Source organism: Pyrgilauda ruficollis, unplaced genomic scaffold, assembly GCF_017590135.1.
Source record: "Pyrgilauda ruficollis isolate IOZ18807 unplaced genomic scaffold, ASM1759013v1 scaffold8, whole genome shotgun sequence".
In the NCBI taxonomy this organism is placed as follows: domain Eukaryota; kingdom Metazoa; phylum Chordata; class Aves; order Passeriformes; family Passeridae; genus Pyrgilauda; species Pyrgilauda ruficollis.
The window spans coordinates 8,215,407-8,235,607 of record NW_024529932.1 but is presented as its reverse complement, the minus strand read 5'-3'; the positions used below and the strand labels follow the sequence as shown (position 1 = coordinate 8,235,607).

The following is a 20,201-nucleotide window of genomic DNA, read 5'->3' as shown; positions in this document are numbered from 1 at the left end:
AAGCAAGGCAGAATAACCTGTAGTTCCTGAGGGTCTGTTGGCGTATTCTGAATAGGAGTGCAATGTATACCTTACTCAGGTCATTGGAGACCCTTCTCCTGCAGGCATGATTTTTAGGGATGATAAGGAGCAGACTTGCAAGGACTTAATTAGCTCTTTCAGCACCCTTGGATGCAGCCTGAGTCAAACGAACCCATGCAGGCCAAGTCCTTGCAAGCATTCCCAGTGTTCATTTACTGCTGGTCATACCCCTCCTCCCTGAACCCTTTCACAGGAGAACTTGGATAAGCTAAGGGAAAGAAAACAATGAATGCTTCAGATTTAAAATGTTGGTTAAACATCTCCTGTAAGGATGTTGTGTGCTCTTCTGATAGGTGTGAAAACACTTGGGAAATCTTCAGTAAACATCATCTTCTCAAGACAGTCAGCTTTGCCTGACATTAGTTAATGCATACAAATCGTTTAGATCTTTCACTGCCTAAGCAGTAAGACTGGCAGGAGAATAAATAATGAATTCAAAAGAAGCATTGCAAGGTGCAGGCACATCTGTCCATATAATCTATGCTCTTAGACATGCATTTTGTAGCACAAAAAATCAGCATCAGAGAATCACAGAATGGTGGAAATTGAGAGGTGCCTCATGCTCAAACTAAGGTCACTTAGAGCAGATTGCTCAGGGCTAAGTCCAGTTGCATTTGAATGTGTCCAAGGATGGAGACTCCACACCTCTCTGGAAAGCCTGTTCCACTGTTTGATCACTTAGAGTAAAACAAGGGGGGTTTCTTATGTTTAAATTAAAAAAGATTGAACTATTTTTAGTCTCACTTGATGGGATTTCTGTTAGTTAATTTTAGTCTATGAGAGGTGAATATTGATTAGGATTCACTTACCTGTGATTGAATAAAATTAATCTTCTTTCAAAATCCATCTTTTCACCAGTTATGGAATGATATAGACAAGTAAGTTTAAACACATAAGAGATGAATCCTACCAATGGTGTTTTCTTCCATAGCACCAGACAAAGTCAAAAATTAAACAAAAAACAGGCTTCTCTGCTTTGAAACTGGAAAAATGAAACAGACTTCTCTGCTTTGAAAAGAATGATTTCCAGTAGCTAGGATTTAAAATGCACAGCTATTCTGGTTTTCTTCTTTGCTTTCCTATGCTTTGCTTATCCTGTCTCCTGATGGAAACTGTATTTATGGGATCCATTCCATGTAGGAATACAACACCTTATCCCACTCCACTTGTAACCTCTAAACCTGTTGGTTAACTTCAACCACTGTTAAACTGGGAAAGGCACCAAATGAGAGCCCAGAGCCAACAAGTCTTGTGAAAATCAACAAATGGTTAAAAATGAAGAAAAGAAAAGTAGAATTGAGTGCTTATCTATTTTGAGAGCTGATGTGACCTGACATGAGTACCAGATGGCCAGTCAGTGCACTTGTAATTCCAACCTAGATACAGGACCTGTTTTTTCCTGTCTTGAAAACAGAAAACATACAGGGAACACAGGGAAGGATTTGGGAGTAGGGGAAGCGAGATATTGGGCATGAGATAATCTAAATAGTATAATGGGAATTCAGGGAACACAGAGAACCTGGGGATGCTGCAGAGGGAGCAAGTGGGGGATGGATATAAGACATAATCTATGAGAAGTGAGTTTCAGTAGCTCTTAATCTACACAGTACCTCATACAGTCAGGTATTGGAATGCAATTGGACAACAAATGCCCTAACAGCCAGTTTCTGCCCTCAGTTATAGAGCTATAAAACTAGGAAAACTCCCTCATTTGTTATTTTGTTACTAGTTATCACAAGGTGACCTATCTGTTCATATTTTCTGATGTAATGCATAATGATGGCAATTGAAATTCCCATTAAAATACAATATTTTGCATATACTTAGAGGCATCTAAGAAACCAAGAGCTTCACAGAGTCATATCCTGACTTGTCAAATAGAAAACCACCATCTGACTAACATTTTAAGCGTCAGAGTGGTTTGGATGACACATTTACCAAGATGCAAAATAACTTCAGCCATATGCTTTAAAATACAATATGAAAGTAAAGAGAACTAAGCATAAGCAGAAGCTTAATCCATGGCCCAGGCTAAAATGATGATGGCCTACATTTAGGCTCTGAAAAGTCTAACTAATCATTTTCTCAAATGAGTCAGTTTTCAAAAGAGCTGGCAAATCCAAACTACTCCAGATCCTCATGTCAGCAAACTAAATGCAAGGAAAGCAGTCTGATTGGGATCAGAAACCTTTCTTGAGATGATTTGGTGGGTGTTGACACATTTAACCCAGGTGCCACCCCTTTGCTTTTCATCAGGTGAGAGAGAAAAGTCTTAGATCTTTTACTAGCCTGTGAACCATTAAGTGGGAACACACCCAGTAAGAAGTACATAAACCAAATTCTGTTCCCTAAATGCCAGAAACTAGCTGTTCCATATATACCACACACTCAGTTGGTCTGTGAGCATGTTACGGTAAAGAGCAAATGTCAAAGCAATGTCCACGTTTTTCCCCTCTTCTGCTAAGTTACTAATTTCACTGTAGGAGATGGTGTTCCTAAGGCCCAATCCATCCTGTGTATCCATGATGACCACTCCCAATAACCCTCCTGTCTTTCATAAGTCTAGAAACAGTTTCCAGGAATGTCCCAGGACTGAGGAGAGGCTGGCCAGTCTGCAGTTCCCAGGATAGTCTTTCTTGTCTTTCTTGAATGTCAGAACGGCATTTGCTTTCTGCCCATTCCAAAAACCCTCCTGTGATCACCACAATCTTTCAAAGGTAATTGAGAGCAGCTTCACATCAGCCAGCACTTTTGGGTGTATCCCACCAGATCTAAATAACTCCACTACGTCAGATTTTGTTTAAATCTTCCCCAACTTAATTACTTTCTTCAGACTTCCCCACTGATTTTAGAGGTCTGGGATTCATGAAGGTAAATATTACCAATTAAGGTCAAAGCAAACAGGGCATTGAGTGTCTTGGCATTTTCCATGTGCTGTGGCATCAGGCCTTCTGCTCCTTTCAGCATCAGGCTCACATTTTCCTTCATCTTTTGCTACTGAAGTACTTGTAGTAACTTTTCTCATTGATCTTCACGTCCCTTACAGTTTCCATTCCAGGTGGGCTTGGGCTTTCCTAACTGTGCACTCCTAAACGGTGCCTCTATATCCCTTTTGGGTCAGCTCTTCCTGCTTCCAAATCTTGTGTACTTTGTTTTTTACATTTAAGTTTTGTCAAGAAACCCCTGCTCATGAGGGCAGAACTGCTACTATCTTTGCTTGACTTTGTACACATTGGGATGGAGACACTGCATCCAAGTTTCCTAGGACAAGCTAGACTTGTCTAGCTTGATGCCCACTCTACCGTCATTCCCCTCCACCTCTATTTCTTCTGCTGGAGAAGGGGACAGGGATACAGTCATTTTTCCCTGTGTTACATGCAGCTGAGCAAAAACTGAATGCAGGGAGCCAATTTCCTAGGCTTTTTTGCAATCCAGTCATATATGATCAGGTATATTGAGCTCTTTGAAAAACAAATACATAAATCTCACCATGTACCTGTGTAATATACAGGAAAATGTTCTGGTGTTTCAGGGTAAGTCAAATAGCATATTTTACAATGTTATTTCTGCAGATGTATAATACAATGTGCTTTTTCAGGCATTGGAGCAATAATATCCTTTACAGTGTCCTTCAGATTTTTAAAAGGTTGCAATTATTCTTTTTGTTGTCATGCATTTGAGCATCCTTAAATACCATAGACATGTTGCATCAAGTAACCAACATTTCACATTAATGCTTAATAAGAAGCCAAAAGAGAAATGTCAGTAGGATGATTATACTTTCACTTTTCACTGTATCAATGAGGAACAATTACACTGCAACCCAATAGAAAAGAAGTGCTACAATGTGGAGTTGAAAATACAAGGTGACAGCCTAGGGGAAAGAAACCTGTATTGCCTTTATGCAGATAGCACCTTGAAAATTTCTAGTTCTCTTTAAAAAAATTAAATTAGGTGAATCATAGATCTGAAAGAGAAAGTTAAATTGATAAGCAAACTTGGAATTCAAACTGATGTGCCTCTGTTTTTTGGAGAATCAAAGTGAGTCTTGTGGGTAGATGGGGAAAAAAAGAGACTAAGGGACAGACTAGTAAGGAAGGTTAAAAAGGAAGGAAAAAATGTGACTGAATGATTTACAATTGGAAGAGAAAAAGGATGAAAATAAGAAATGAGCAAGTAAAGACATAATTTATTCACCTGTGAAAGAAGAATTCCTGGGGAAGAGCAGATGCAAAGCAGGGTATTTCTACAAATGTACATCTTTCCAGCTTTTAAAAGTACGAAGACAGCAGACTGTTCAGATAGATGCAAGTGCAAAGAACTAATAGAATCTTGCAAGTGTGAAAAAAATATTTAAGATTTGTTCCCCTTCCACCTTTTGTTTTTGTTTTGCTTTTGTTCATTCCTTGGTTTTTCATATATATAGATCTACTTACATCTTAGATTATGTAAGTGGTAGCTGCTTGAAGCTGGCACTCTTTTATAAGGTTTACAGACATTTCTGAGCACAACAATAACCATTCTCTGCCTGGGACTTTGCACTGCTACTGACCAGCTCCTTAGCTTTTGCTCAGAAAAAAATTGTGTACACTGCAGGGAAAAGTGATTTTTAGAGTGATTTATGTCAGCATTGTGTAAATAAATGTCAGACACACTGCAGGTTACCAGAGTCAGACAGTGTATCTGAAGATTTAGGCACTTAAATGTAGGTGTCTCTATGAGCTGGAAATTTAACCTTTGATGGCAGCCAATGGGGATCTGGCTGGTGCAGATGTGGACTCTGGAGAGCCATTTGTCTCCTCTGAAAGCAAACACCTACATTTGGACAGGTAAATAGTTCTCTACACTCCGTTGGCTGCCTTGACTAAATTTCCTTTGATTTTAGTGGCAGCTTAAATGCCTGGCTCAGAGGTTAAAGGTGTTAATGAGAGTTTTTGCATTATAATTAGAGGGCAGCACTCATATATGGCAGAACTGGAAAATCCTCAGTTGCTTTGATGGCTTTTCTAAAATAGTCTGGCATTGTGTCATGTATCTGTAGATGTCTGAACTTTTACCTAAATCCTACCCTTAAATCCAGAATGGTCAGTACTCTGTTAAAAAGGAATTATTTAAGAATGTCAAAAATAAATCAAAGCCGCACCTCCAATTCATTATGGCCACAACTAACAGTGTAGACTTCTGGAAAAAGGAATAGGGGAAAGGGAAAATGAACTGTGAAAAATAAAGGCCTTTCTAGATCCAAAGTTGTTATCAGTACTGGTAAGGCAAAATCATTCTTCTGTGTGGATTTTGGGGGAGGAAGGTGTTTTATCCAGTTTCCTCCATTTTTGTATGTGTCTCAGTCAACTACCTGATATGAAGCTGTCAATACTACAAGATTCTAGTACCTGGCATCATTTTGATCATTAGCCAGAGGTTTGACTGACACACAGTTTGACTAGTGCTCAAGATACGCATACTTTTAAGTTAGAGACAAAAACCACACACACTTCTAGTCCAACCACAGATCACTTCAGAAGAGCTACTAAAGAAATTCAGAACAGTCCTTTGTAACCTTGCTGTAGTGCCTCCCTCCCTAATTGTCATGCAAAGACTGCAGTGAATTTCTTTCAAGTTACTCTGAGTCAACTGGAAGACTTTGTAAAAGCAATCACTGCTTTAAAGAACCTTCAATAAATTGCTATAATTATTTTTCTAGCTGAAACAATTAGTAAATAATTGAATTTTTTTTTTTTTTTTTTTTTTTTTGTTGATGCCTTTCATAATTTAAATTATAAACTCATAAGCGAATTGTTAGTTCTGGCAGCTCGTGATTTTTTTTTTTTTTTTCCCTGAAAGGGTTAGTGCTGCAGTAGGCAGTGCACATCAACTAGGGTGAGCAATCGAGAATATTAATTTGTCAAAAAAAGAGAATATATGAGTGTGGTGAGGTACAAGTATTTATGACTGGTGTAGAAACACAAGGCTCTAAGTGTCAGTCTTCTCCCTGGCCCATCACAAACTGGGTGCTGTTTGAGCCAGGCCTAGGTTCACCAGAAGACCTGGTGGCCATCAGGGCATTGTCATAGAGAGATAAGTGACCAGGCATGGGAATGCAATCCCATGATGGGATACCACAGCATGGTGACACATGGTACATCACAGCTGACATAATTCTAGTCATAATTATGTCACATCACAGTGACATAATTCTAGTCATGTCAAACTGAATACCGACAGAGGAAATGTTATTTGAGGGAAAGGACCACTCAGTGTGTGAAGTTGAATTGTGTCGAGTTGTTTTCACTAACCAGAATACTTTTTTCTTTTCAGTTCAATACATACCCTAAGATTCTTGCGAAGTTCAATACATACCCTAAGATCACTGCGAAGACATCAACTTCCAAACCCAAATGGATAAGGTTCCTGACCTTCAGTTCAATACATACCCTAAGATTCAGAAATTATTTCTAATATTTTTTGAGATACAGGATAGGTAGGTAGATGAGACAGCCACTCATCTGGGAAGCAAGTTTCCATTGACAGTTAAAAAAACACACAAAGCCATCCCTTTACACCCTGAATAAGCATTTTAAACTCAGTCTTGCAACAGAATTGTAGCGACTCAGCAAATTATTTATTTAAGGTATTTGTTTTAATAAGAAGACAGTGAGATCAAGGTCCAGCTAGCATACCAAAGGTTTGAAAATCAGTATGATGACAGAAGTATCACTGCTCAGAAATAAATCTGTCTACTGTATTTCATGGTTTATTCCATAAGAGCCAATACCAATAAATTCGTCCCTGAAAGGGTTTTCTTTCCTGGTTTCATGCAGCAAACCAGAATCATAGTGAATTTCAGAAATATTTAGCCTTCCTGACTGATACTTCTGATATAAGAATACCCTACATTGAAATTCAAAGGAAATACTTTGGAAAAATCCCCATTAAGAAGAATTGAATTGCAAGCATAACTGTTATCATGAAACTCACTTCAAAGGGGATTTTACTGTTTTACTTTATATGTCTGTCTTCTGTGCTCTCTCAATTATGGAAGAACTCTTATAAATCAAGAAAAAGTTTTCACATCATTTTCAAGTAAGACAGAACAAGAATATACCTGGAAACAAAGGGAAAAAAGGCCTCCAGTTCAACAGACCCATATGTTTCAAACCACTGGAGTAATCACTGCGAAGACATCAACTTCCAAACCCAAATGGATAAGGTTCCTGACCTCCATGTTACTGAGCCATTGGCATACTTGATTTATTTCTTCTTCATAGCCTCCTTATCCAGTCTACGTAAGGTCAATGTCAATACAAAACTTAGCATAAAGTAACACTTTCAGAGAAAAATCAGGTGAAGTAATTAAAAATGCTTCATTATTAAAGAAAAACTGATTTCTCCGCTGGTGTAGGTGGACCTCTGTCTCCCAATGTCCTTTCCACAAGACAGGGTTTGCCATTTTCAAAACAATTCATTCATGTTATTCTGGGGTAACCTCAGTGTCTGGTCAGCTGGCATTTCCCTCCCAGCAAGCCCTCAGCCAAGCAGCCCCACAAGCGTGCAGCTCATGTCTCCAGTGGGTGAGGTACAGAGAAAGCAGATCTGTCAGGTAGCCAACTCAAAAGATTCCAAAAGCATGACTCATTAGTTACTCTTTCCAATTCTTAGGAAAAAAAAAAAAAATCCAACTTTTTTGGTTGCCTTTCTATATGTAACAATGAGTATCTGCCCTTCCATGCTGTGAACATTTCCATAGGTTGCTTGTTTGGTAGGGAGTCTTAGGAAGAATTCAGAAATATCTGAGGAGCAAAGAATTACAACAAAGTGAGCTGCAACTTCCTTATTACCTGCAAAAGATGTTCTCACTGGTTCTCTGCTGTTTACAAGGTATCCAAGAGAAAATAGGGCATAGTGGGGCACCAGAGAGAGACTATCTCAGAAGGCATCATCAGAAGGCATTGGAGGGAGATGCCTACTGGTGCCTCCAGTAACTTCTGTCAGCCTCTACCCCTGACCCAAGGAAAAGAGTCTTGAGGGATCACAGAGGGAGCACCTTGGAGATTCATACAGTGCCAATGGACACAGCTTGTTTTGAGGGCTGTGCTTCTGGTGAGAAGGCTATCCTTGTCAGCTCCACTTTGGCTGGTGCCTGCTCCTCCTTGGAATTTCTGCTGCAATGTGGAGAACAGGCATGGTGCCACCCAACAGATGGTCATGTGTGTAGGCACGTTGGAAACCTGGTATGTACAGATCTAAAGCCAGATTTCTCCTCCAAATAGGAAAAAGGTGGAGAGCTTCTGCGAGCTTTGTTAGTTGTCTCTACTTTTAGTACTCCCAGATACTTTCCAGCATGGTGAGAGTGGCTTTTGGTCTCTAGTACAGAAAGATAGATTATGCCTGAGAGTGAGGAAAGAGATTGAGAGGGATGTCTCTGTGAAACAAAATCGATCTCTACAAAATGGGGGCTGTTGAGTGGAAAATTAATGGGTTTAAAGTCCCTCCAGAGAATAAGTGTACCTAGAGTGGATAAAAAGGTATGTTCTTCACATGTGGGAAACTTCTCAGTTATCCCCAGATTTCATCCCTGCTGTTATTATACATTCCACAAGTCTCCTTCTTGCTATACAATATGGCAGGAGGCTTGCTCCTCTCAGATTGAATATAATATTAAATAGGATTTTGCTTCTCATAGCTCAGTAGCTGGAATCTAATTTATACAATGCACGCAAAAGAGAAAAAAATAATGTTATTTTCCAGAGACAACCCAATAAAATCTACACCAGCTTTTTTTTCAATACAAGCAGCCATTGCAGGGCAATTCGTGTATCTATTCCACTGTTAACATTTCACTTAGAAAGAAATATTTTCTAGGAAACTAATCTAAACTCTTTCCTTCTTGCCTTGGCCTTGCTTTCAGTTTTTCCTCAACAGCTCATAGCAGAGAAAGTGATTTTTGTGTTCATTTCTTACTGTCATCTGCCTTATTTGTCTTATTGTTTTTCTTACCTCCTTATCTCAGTACCATTATAATATAGCTGCTTCAAACACAATCACAGTTCTACATGCCTGTTTTGTGTTCAGCTGGAATTCCCCTTTTGTTCTGTTAGCTGTCTGTGCTTCACAGCACAAATCACCTCTTCCTCAGAGGATCTCTGTGATTTTATTTCCTCTGCTTTATCCCTCTTCTTTGTAACTGGTCTAATCTAATGTCAGGTTCTCTTGGTGCTAAATCAATTCTGCCAGGCTGCTTTCAAGAGGTTTTGAGGAAAGTGATATGAGCAAAAATTGCAAAAGGGAAAGTCAGGACCTCCAAATATTTGGATCCCAGATTGCTGTTTCATATCAATTTAAGGCAAAAGAAATGGAGTCTCTGCTTCTAATAGGAGAATCAAGACTCCATGCTTCAATTTTAATATTTGTTACTGAAAGTATTCTTTCAGCTTGGTTGGCTTATCTACATAAATGAGAGCAAAGACACTCTGTTGTATTTCTTGATCAGCATTTCCAGCTCCCTGACCTGTTCAGTATCTGGAGCTTCTAAACAGTTTGAACATGGTGAGAAAACCAAAAAAAACCCAAAGGAAACAAACAAACAAAACCTCACAAAAACAAAAGCAACCAAACAAAAACCCAAACAAACATACAAATACACAAAACCAAATCAAAACCTCAATAAACAAACAAACAAAAAACTGTTTTTAAAGGTTACTTACAAAAGGTGTTAAAATCCTAAACTGAGTAGCTGCAAGTGAGTAGGAGCAGCCAATTTCAGTGGTGTTCCATCTGCCTGAACAACTAAAGAAAATTTCTTCCATCATTTTTGTATTAAAAGAGTCACATCCAAGGGCCTTGGAAGTTAAGTTTCTTTCAGACTGACTAATGGACCCAATCATCCAGTCCCTCTGCTTCTGTCACGTGGGTTGGCAATTTCTGGTACAGATGCAACTTCAAAATAGAAATGGCTGCACAGCTGCACATGACTCACCAGTGGTGTCAAAAGACAAAATCCTTTCCCCTCTTGCAGTGTACCCATGATAGAAACATTTTAGAATATCTCTAGGATAAGACCTGTGCTAACTAACTCCAGGCATAGGCATGAAGATGCAAAGTACACTTTAATGAAGATTATGCCTTTAGTTGTGGAAGAGATAATGCATGAAGATTTTGCATTTGAATATAATAACTGACCTTGTCTAGTGTGAAAAGTATTTTCTGTTGGCAAGTATGTGTTTGACTGAGATTACAGAGAGGGCTCTGTGATGGCCTTGACATTTTTTGGCTGCCAGGGCCCCACTCAGATTCTCCCCACGCTCATCAGGACAGGAAGAGAAAAGAGATAAAAAAAAATAAAATTATGATTAGAGATTTTATAGAGAGAGGAAATTCCCTTACTGATTACTGTCATAAACAAAACAGACTCAATTTGAGGAAATTAATTTATTACCATTTCATAAGAGGTTATTAGTCTTGCCAGCAAGCCTGCTTCAGCATGGGTTCCCTCTCTCCACAGGGCCACAGGTCTGTCAGGAGCCTGCTCCAGCATGGCATCCTTCATGGGAGGATATGGCAGGTGAATATGTGCTCCACAGGAAACCTCCAAGGGTTAATTTCAAAACCTTTACATTATTTTTTCCTAAAATATATAGAGCTTTATGTTCTTAAATTACTATATATAAACACCACATAGTACTACTATGAAACCCTCATAACTAAGAGATACTTTAATATTTTTTTCTTTCCCTCCTTCTCTTAAGGTCGTATTGATGCAATTATGCTGTACCATGGATGATCAAATCATAAATGATTGAAAATTATTTTTGAGAAATTTTCTGCACTAAATGCAAGACCCTTTGAATGGGTCTACTCTTCATATGATGATCATATAATTCTCAGAAATTTTTTTTTACACTACAGGTGAAGTTTCAAATTTTGAAAAGCTTTGCAAACTTAAATATGGTCTTTTCTGGTTTTTTGTGTGGTGGGATGGGAGATGGAATGGAGAGCAGATGTTTTTATAAACAACTCTTAAATTAATGTTTTCTACATGATAATCTGAAAATGCAGGAGACTGAGCTGGAAATCCATTTAACTCTTTTTCCTTTATTCCTTTCTCCATCTGTGAGTTGTATTATTTGTGGGTGAACCCCAGTGGAAAACAGGAGATGGATGAAGTTGGTAGGTCTGCCTACTTAAGGAGAAACATAATATCCCCAACAAAAGAAAACCAAAGATTGAAGTTTCACTATGCACAAGAAAAAAGCATAATGACAGAACAAGAGTGATACAAAAGAATGGACAGAACTCTACCTACAAAATCTGTCCACAAAATATGAAACCTGATAAAGTTATTTATTCTATTCAGAACGTGACAATAAGACAAAGAACTTTAGAATGCAGGACAGACTACATAGACAAGTGAAATGTGAAGTTGGTAACTACAAAAAATCCCCCCAGACTACTTGTTCTCCAACAGTTGAATTAGAAATCTGTTGGTTTTGCCACTTGAGGTAAGAAATATGTATATCATTACAGGTAAAACACTGGAGCACCTACTTAATGCATCACAGTGACAGAAAAAAGCAAATGATATGTCAGAATGCACACAAAAATGGGCTGAGGAGAATAGTGCAAAACAAATGCAGTTATGTTTCTAGTTGTACAACCCCAGCCACCATTTCTTGAGAAAAATTGGACAGAATTGTAGAGGGCTTGAAAGAAGGGCATAATTATTAAGGATACAGAAAGACACTTAAGGGGAGATTGAAAAGAGTGCAATTGTTTCCTTTAGAAATTAGATTAATAAGAGGCGATGAGAAACCACTACACTAAATAAAAGAATGTGATTGAAAAGATAGATAGAGAATTTCTGTTTCCTCTGTCTTGTGATGCAAGAATGTGGAGATATGTTAGCAAACCTGAAAGCTGGCAGAATGAAAACTGATAAAATCCATTCCCTACAGGAGATAATTCTGAGTGTGGTGCAAATGCATTGATAGAGGTGCAATTGAGGTCAAGGATTCTGCAAGGTTGAATGAAATTTGAATGGTTACATGAAATAATGCCAGAAAGAATAACAGAAAGAAGATAAAGCCTCAGTTTTCAGACCTAACCAGGTGTCTAACTTCTAGGAACAGGTAGAAGGCTGTCAGTACCACACTTCTTTATGTTTCATATAAACTGCATTTCTCACTGCTATTAAAAAAATTCCCACAGTATGGCCAATGGAATTTCTCACATCAGTCTGTTTTACATTGTTGTTCCGAATGCATTTTGGGTCTGTTCACAGTAACATGACAGCATTGCAGATGGTGTAAAAGCCTGTCTTCAGAAAACAATTCAGTCATCACATCCATTTTCAAAATCCATAGATGAGTCATTCCCCTCCCACAGGTAAATATATTTGTATGAACATGAAGCTCTACAAACTTGTATGTATATCCTCACAGTGGGAAAAAAAAATTACAGCAGAGTCCTTCTCTGTATTGATATAAGGCAAGTTTCAACCCAGCCTTAAACACTCTCCAATTTAGCAAGTGCTCTTCAAGCAAATGTAATTCAAAGAACCCAAATGGGTACAGCAGTGACACACTGGACTGTGGCAAAGGCAGTGTAAAAAGTACAGGCTTTAAGTGGAGGAGTGTGAAAAGCGTTCCTTGTAGAGAGCAGGAATGCAGTGGTCAGTCATAGTTCTTAGAAGAGCACAGAATCACAAGGTGATTCAATGACTTCACTAATGATGGGGCAAAATGTGCCACCAACAAGTTTCTGGTGACACAAAGGCGGGAGAATTTGCTGATATGCCAGAGGGTTATGCTGTCTTGGAGAGAGACCTCAACAGGCTGGAGAAATGGGAGATCCTTCTCCTTTTATTCAGCACTGGTGAGGCTGTGTCTGTAGAACTGGACATTTTAGTACAAGAGAAAGGTGGATGTACTGGAGAGAGTCCAATGATTAAGGAAGTGGAACATGTAAAATATGGGGAAAGTCTGAGAGAGCTGGGAATGTTCAGCCTGAAGAAGAGAAGGCTTAGGATGATCTCATCGTTATGTGTCAGCGTCACCTGCCTTGGAGATACTCAAAGACCATCTGGATATGATCACGGGCCATTAGCTCTAGGTGGCCCTACTTATTCATGGGGGTTGGACCAGGTGATCCTCAGAGGTCCCTTGGACCTCAACCATTCAGTGTTTCTGTGGCTTGTTACTGGCTCATGTCCTGCATTACTGCAGCACACTCTTCCTGCTCGGGGGCAGGCATTCGGCTTTGATGCATTTTGATGCATGGGAATCCCACAGGCCTCTTCCTCTAGGCTGTCCATGACCATCTCAATAGAAGCCCTGACCTCATGCAAACTATATTGTCCCCCAGTTTGGTGATATCAGCAAACTTGATGATATTTCACTGTCTAAAGGAAATAACTACACGGATTCCAGCAGTAGTAGCATGTTATCTGTCACTTACTGAGGATCTGTTGTGAATGAGTGGTATCTCCACTTTGCATAAAGCAGGATCTCTCAGACTCAGGTAAGGAATCTTAAACCTTGAGAGGTGTCAGTACATCCCAATTAGCAAACAGACAGCTCTCCATCTACATTCACTCAATAGAAAACAGGAAAGACCCTGAATTAACAAAATTAATCCCCACTTGTAGAGAAATGGTTAGTCATTACTATAGCTAAACCCCATACTTCTGCATTTACAGCTAATTCCAGCCTGGTCCTGCTCTGTTGGCCCCTGAGGTTTCTTTATTTTGTTTGTCCAACAATAGGTATCTCTGTCAAGTTGAGGAATATTTTAGATAGCAAATATCCTTAGTAAAATGTTTTGAAACCCACACAGATTTCACATCAGCAAGGATGACTGTCAAGCCAAGAACCAGGGGTAGGAAAACTCATATATCCCTTTCTGTTGTTTGAGCTGTCAGAAAACTGTGATACACTTCCAGCTCTGGCATTGCTGGTTAATCTAGTCATTGACTGCCCATAAGTACATCCCTTGTGTGTGGCTTTTCCAAACGTGTGTTCCTGTGCATGTTTTGTTCAGATGAGGACAAGCACCCAGGCTGTCTTCCCACTCCAGGCTATACCATCAAGCTGTATCTATACCATATCTACTGGTGGAAGAGACTGAAAAGGCTGTACCCCCTGCTTGTATGTAGAAATGATTTTTAACAACCACATTGTACAGAGAATGGAATGAGAGAAAGGACAAGACAAGCTGCATCACGGTGCTTTGTGTGAAGTAGAGTGGTAGATTTGGCATGTCACCCGAACAGCAGTCACACCTGAAGAGCAGTCACCAGCCCCTCACACACCTCTCATATTCCCCATTGCTACTTCACCTGTGGCACACACTGCCTCTCCCTGGGTGGTGCATCAAGCACTGGATTATTTGACCACAAGTGGAGTGCTGTATCAAAACACTTGGGCTGGGAGCAATACACAGAAAATCCCCAGATCCCAAATCCTAGCAATGCAGATTTTCTCTCATCACCTGAAATATCAGTATAAGTCACCAAAATGTGCCAGAAAAAAAAAAAAATAAAACAAACAAACAAAACACCAAAACAAACAAACAAACAAACAAAAAAAAACAAACCCAAAAAAAACCAAAACCAAAACAGTGTCCATTATTCAAATCTTTTAAATTACTGTATTGCCAACAGTCAGCACCAGTGATTCAGGCTCGCTCACAGATTGATGATTTCAAAGTATCATAGGGCTACAGATGCTTTGTGTTGGAAGGAATCTTAAACATGATCTAGCTCCATGCTGCTGTGAGCAGAGACACCTTCTAGACCATTTTGCTCAGAGCTGCATCCAATCATTTGCCTTGGTCTAGTTGAGAAAAATCACATATTTTTTACCTAGCTAACATAGGAAGGCTCTACCTTTCTGTAATGCTTTCCCTCAGGCTACAGATTTGACCCATACAGGCAAAAATCACAATTACAGGTTACTGATCAGCCACAGTGTTTGAGGTCATCAGGTTAGGTCAGGGAATTGGGGTGAAGTTGTGTATGCTGTTTGGCTAAATAGTATTTTGTCACAATGATATTACAGGAATTTTCTCTTTGATTGGGAAGACCTCTGAGGCAACTGAAATGCGATGGTGACTCTGTAAATAAAAGGCTGACTTGGAAATCAACCTTGTATTTCTCACCAAACCACAAGAAGCTGTGGGAGAAACAGAAGAAAGATGACAGTAAACTCATAACTTTAAAGAAAACTTAAAGAAGCTTTGAATGTCCTTTAGTGAAGACATTAAAGTTCACTGAAATTCCTGGCAAACTCCACAGCAACTGTGGATAACCTGGACTAACACAGTGAGGTGTGTCCAGTTCTCCCCCTCAGCAGAGGCAATGGCAGCACAGCACTGTGGGCTATTGTGAGCTCTTTTCCACAGAAAATACCTGAAAATCTTCTTCAGGTCGTCCATACATTAAAATTATGCAGATAAGAAGATTTTCACATTGATTCTCTGACAATTCTCTCTCTTTAATTTCCTTCTTCTTCCAAATTAAAACCTATAGAATTGTGTATTTTTAAATCCTTTAGCATTGTTCCAGCTGGTGAGATTCTAGGACACTGGTGCAGTATGCCAACCTTTATTGCTAATACAGAACTAAATTAATCCAATTTACATCCATGGCACAACTGCTAACATCTATGGTACTATTTTCATACAAAATTATTTTATCCATTATGGTCAAACTCCCTTTCTTCAGCTGGAAATTTTAAAGTAATAGCAGTCTCCTGGGAGCTGTGTTTATGAATTTCACCCCAACTTTATGAGAAGATACTGTGACATTTAATGTGAGAAGAAAATAAAAAGTATCATTAATAGTTAGACTTAATAAGGAACTGTCTTCACTATTGCTTAAGAGCCTGTGGGGAAGTGAAGCATCCACTGTTGTTTACCAAGGCTTTTAAAATAAGTTATTTTAAGGTTATTACTGTATTTCTGAGAGATACCAGTTATTTTTATATTTATTTATAATGGTTTCATTCATTTTCTAAATGTGAAGATAAGGCTTCTGCCATAGTGGTGCAGACAATGACAGAGAATTTTTTTTAGATAGACTGATTTATTGAGATCTCTAACTAGGATAATACCCAGAAGGGAAATTGAATGTCTCAGACAGATGACCAGTTGCTGCCTGGTTGGTAATGGGACTTTGTGAGAATCATTGCAGCAGCACTCTCCTTTGGGGGATTTTTTTCATATCCAGATGAGCCATGGTCCTACACAACACCCGCACAAGCAAGGTCCACTGACACTGATTTTCTTCAACTGCGCAAAAGCTTTTCCTAAATCCAGAAGGTACAAAGCCCTTTCCTATGTGACCATTTCTGCATCTGCAGAAGCAATTTCTACTGACCATACCGCTGTCCTGTTTGTGTTCAGTTTGGTCAATTCTGCTGCAGGAATGGCCTCAGGACATCTTTGGGGCTGCAGCAGTGCCTGTTCATTGTCTGTGCACAGCAGCAGCTGCCCAGGGGAGTCTGCAGGGCTGCTCAAACTCCCCTGGAGAGCAGCTGTCAAAATTGGTCAAATGCTTCCTAGTGAAGCCAGCAGCTCAGCTGAGCACTGTGTCACACATCATCGCACTGAACCAAACCAGCCCTGTGCCTCATGGATGCTGGGGAGTCCCTGGAGTCCCCAGGGAACAGTGACTAAGCTCACTGGGTGTGCACACAGGAAAATCACTGCCATCACTCAACCACTGTGCAAGATCCACTTCCATTTTTTAATCAGGCTTACAAGCTAAATCTCATAACTCTTGCCAGGGTAGATATATTTGGTAACCAGAACTTCAGAATAAGGACTGAGATTCATACTGGAGTCTTTTGTCAGACAGAGCCTACTAAATTTCTGATACAAAAGAAAATCAAATAAATATTTCACTGTTTTAATGACAATGTAAAGTGCCATTTATTTCCCTGCATAATAAAGTGCTGCTTCTTCCCCCTTCAATTTTATTTGCCTGGTTTCTTTTGTTCTGTAGTTCATGCATAATTTCACACCTGCAAAATTTCTGAAGAGCTAGGATTTTGCTTATCAATTTAAACAATAAAGGCAGACCACTCTGAGAAACATGCAGACAGCCATTTCAGTGAATATTTTACTTTTTGCAGCCAGCAGAGAAGCCTTGTGCTCTTAATATAATGTTAAAAGACTCACAAAGCAAAAATCAAGTGTATAAAACCCCATGACAGATAAGAGGAAGAGTACAAAGACTGTAGTTTGCTACAGAAGCACACACTCTGAGAAGTCCTCCAAGGGCAAGTGTGATGTTTTGTCTAGCCAGGTCTCTGCAGAGGTGGTGCCCAGTCAGGCATAGCATGGGTTACATCCAAACCTTCCTGATCGAATCCTGCCAAGACATACTTCAGGTAGGTAGCCAAAAGATATAGGAAGACCAGCTCTCCCTGTGTTTCATGCCATGGCAAGCAAGTCCTGGGAGGCACTCAGTGATGCTGGTAGGACATGGATAGATGTCAAAGTGGAGATTGAGAGCGGACAGATCACTGACAGAGAATGATCAAGACAGCCCTGCAATCTCTCTGAAGACTTAATACTACAGAAATAGAAAGTCAGATAGAAATGTGCTGTTACTTCTCTTATCAGAAACAAGGATTATGTTGCTTAGAACCAGGCTTTGTTCCAGACTGAATGCAGGGTGGATCTGTGTGTCTCAGCTCTGGAAAATGGTGTTGCTGTTGGTCCTAGGTGACAAGGGATCTGAAGAAGGAGAGTTACACTAGGAAGCAGGAAGAAAGGATGCTGCAAAGAGCAGTCATACTTCCAGAGATGAGCTAACCTGACATTTGTCTAACAGCTTGTTGATATTATGCATTGTGTGCAAGACAGTTTCCAGCTGAGTATGCTTGATGCAGTACTGGTTCTCCAAGGGTTTGTGCCATCTCAAAGAACTGCTTTTACTCCCCCAGATTCAGGGCTACTGCCAAAAGGTGTTAAATATCCAAGCAGCTTTGGACAGAAAAGTGCAGCCTTTGTGATACTTTTCTGTCTATCAATCTTGTAAAGCTGTCTAGACTGTCCCAGGAGAGGGGGTGGAAGTGCAAATCAGATATATGTGTAAATCTAGAAGTGTAAATCAGATTCCATAAGCATGCCTTTGCAACAGGATGTAGGGAAAAAAAATTGCCCAACATTCTCAAGATGAAAACCCAAGGACACTCTTGAAGCTCTGGTAATAAATTAATCTTTCCTTCTCTGGAATTAAATGAATGGCCAAAATATTCTAGGAGCTGTGCTCAACAGCTCCACATCTTTGATACAGTGCAGCTAATAACCTGCTGAAATGGGATCATGACATACAATAGCAGCAGAGCACACCACATGGGGGTGGGTCACAGTGCTGCAAAATAATTTATGTGAGCAGATGCACTGGCTGGTACCACGGAGGTAATTATGTTTATTATCTGGGAGCCCACGGTGACAGCAAATGTGCCCAGCAGTGGCTATATCTCACCAACACAGTAGTCACCCACACTGCTAATGTAGTCATGGTCATTTTACGAATTACAACAAGGTAATATCTGCAGAAAGTTATTAAACCTGCTAATGTAACAGTGCCTGGTACATGGTTTTAATATCCACTATTTATTATTCTAGTTCTTTGCAATAAAAAGCCTGAAATATCATTTCCCTTCCAGGGTTTCTGGCTGTGCCTGGGTTTACTCTGGTCCCACAGGGAAGGACAATTAAATGTTCCAGTTTCAACAGCTGACAAACCTGAGTTCTGTACCCTGTCTTGAGACCACAAACTTGCCACATTTTTTGTGTTTGTTTTGTTGTTTTGGTACTTTTTTCAAAGATCCAGTGTCATCTTGCAGTTAAGTTGATGCAGAAAATATCCAGCAGAGCTAGACGTCTTGTGTTTATACATGTGCTTTCTAGAGAACTTATAATGAATCTGCAGAGGCTCTTGCTAGTGGCTTTCAATGAAACCTGTGGGTTTTGTGTAAGGCCTTTTCTACAGAGAGAGAAATGAGGTGTTGATTAGATAAAGATTTTTTTATATAAAATGAAGACCAGACTCAGTGATATGTATTCTCTTGGGGAAGTACCAAAGAGGATGTCAAAGCATGTGCTCTCTCTGGGCTGTGCTCAAATCACCTGCTGCTGCAGCCACCCACCCAGCCAGGGCTGCTTCTCTACCTCCTGCTGATGAGCAAGCAGTGGACAGTCAGGGGAAGGAATTGCAAAGAGCCCAGATATGGTTCCACAGCAGACAAATTCCCTGATGGTCTACAGGCAAAGCTAGAGGGAAAAATGAGCCTGTTCCCAAGGCACTAAAACTTCTGACACCTCTTGCTATATGTTAGCAAGAAAATTTGTATTTTGGACCTTATTTTGCTAAAGATAATTTGCCATTAGGCAAATCAACTCTTCAGACAAGCCTTGATGAAATGTTGCACTAAACTCTACAAATTGCATGCAAAGCCTTTAAACCGATTTTCTCCTTGGCATTTCCCAACTTGCAATGCCATTTTGAAAGCAGCCAGTTGCGATGGGAATTCTCTTGCCTTTGTTATCTCTTCACATACAGATGTGGTTTGTTCCTCAATGTTTTATTATCCATGAGGGCTCTTGGCACATTCCAGCTATACTGTTCACTGGTTGAAGTCATATCTGTTTGAATCTTATTCACTAGTTCTTCTTTTTTCACTTCACCCAAGTAATTCCCTATAACTTTTCTCAGTTCCTGGGGATGCCAAGAAATGAATCTTTGTATTTTCACCACAGTGAAAGTGAATTATCTACAGCATTCTTCGTAGCAAAGTGTGCAAAACTGAAAAGAAAAATGTAGTTATGAGTCATGTTCAGCAAATAATCAGGAAGTAAACAATTAAATAAAAATAATGTATATATTCGATGGAAGTTACTACAAAGAAATTTAAAGAAAATTCAGCTCAGCCAAATCAGGACCACATAGAAAAAAGAAAAGTTAAATTATGAACAGCAGTTTTCTTTCTGAAATGGTAAATGAAGCTGAATTAAAAAATAATGAGCCTGTACAAAAGATAAAAGCACGTTTCACCAGGAGGACAGCATTCCCGGTCTTTGTGTCATCCTGCCCATCAATTTTCCTCAGTCTGATG

At 39.6% G+C, this 20,201-nt stretch overlaps 1 long non-coding RNA gene across 2 annotated transcripts in view; it reads right to left on the bottom strand.

Moving 5' to 3' along the window:
- The window catches only part of LOC121364286, a 47,204-nt gene extending 37,230 nt beyond the window's left edge, over positions 1-9,974 (bottom strand). For both annotated transcript variants that reach the window (XR_005956837.1, XR_005956836.1), the window contains exon 1: positions 9,783-9,974. This is a non-coding gene — a long non-coding RNA (uncharacterized LOC121364286). The remainder of the gene's footprint in view (positions 1-9,782) is intronic.
- Between the last annotated feature and the right edge of the window lie 10,227 nt (positions 9,975-20,201).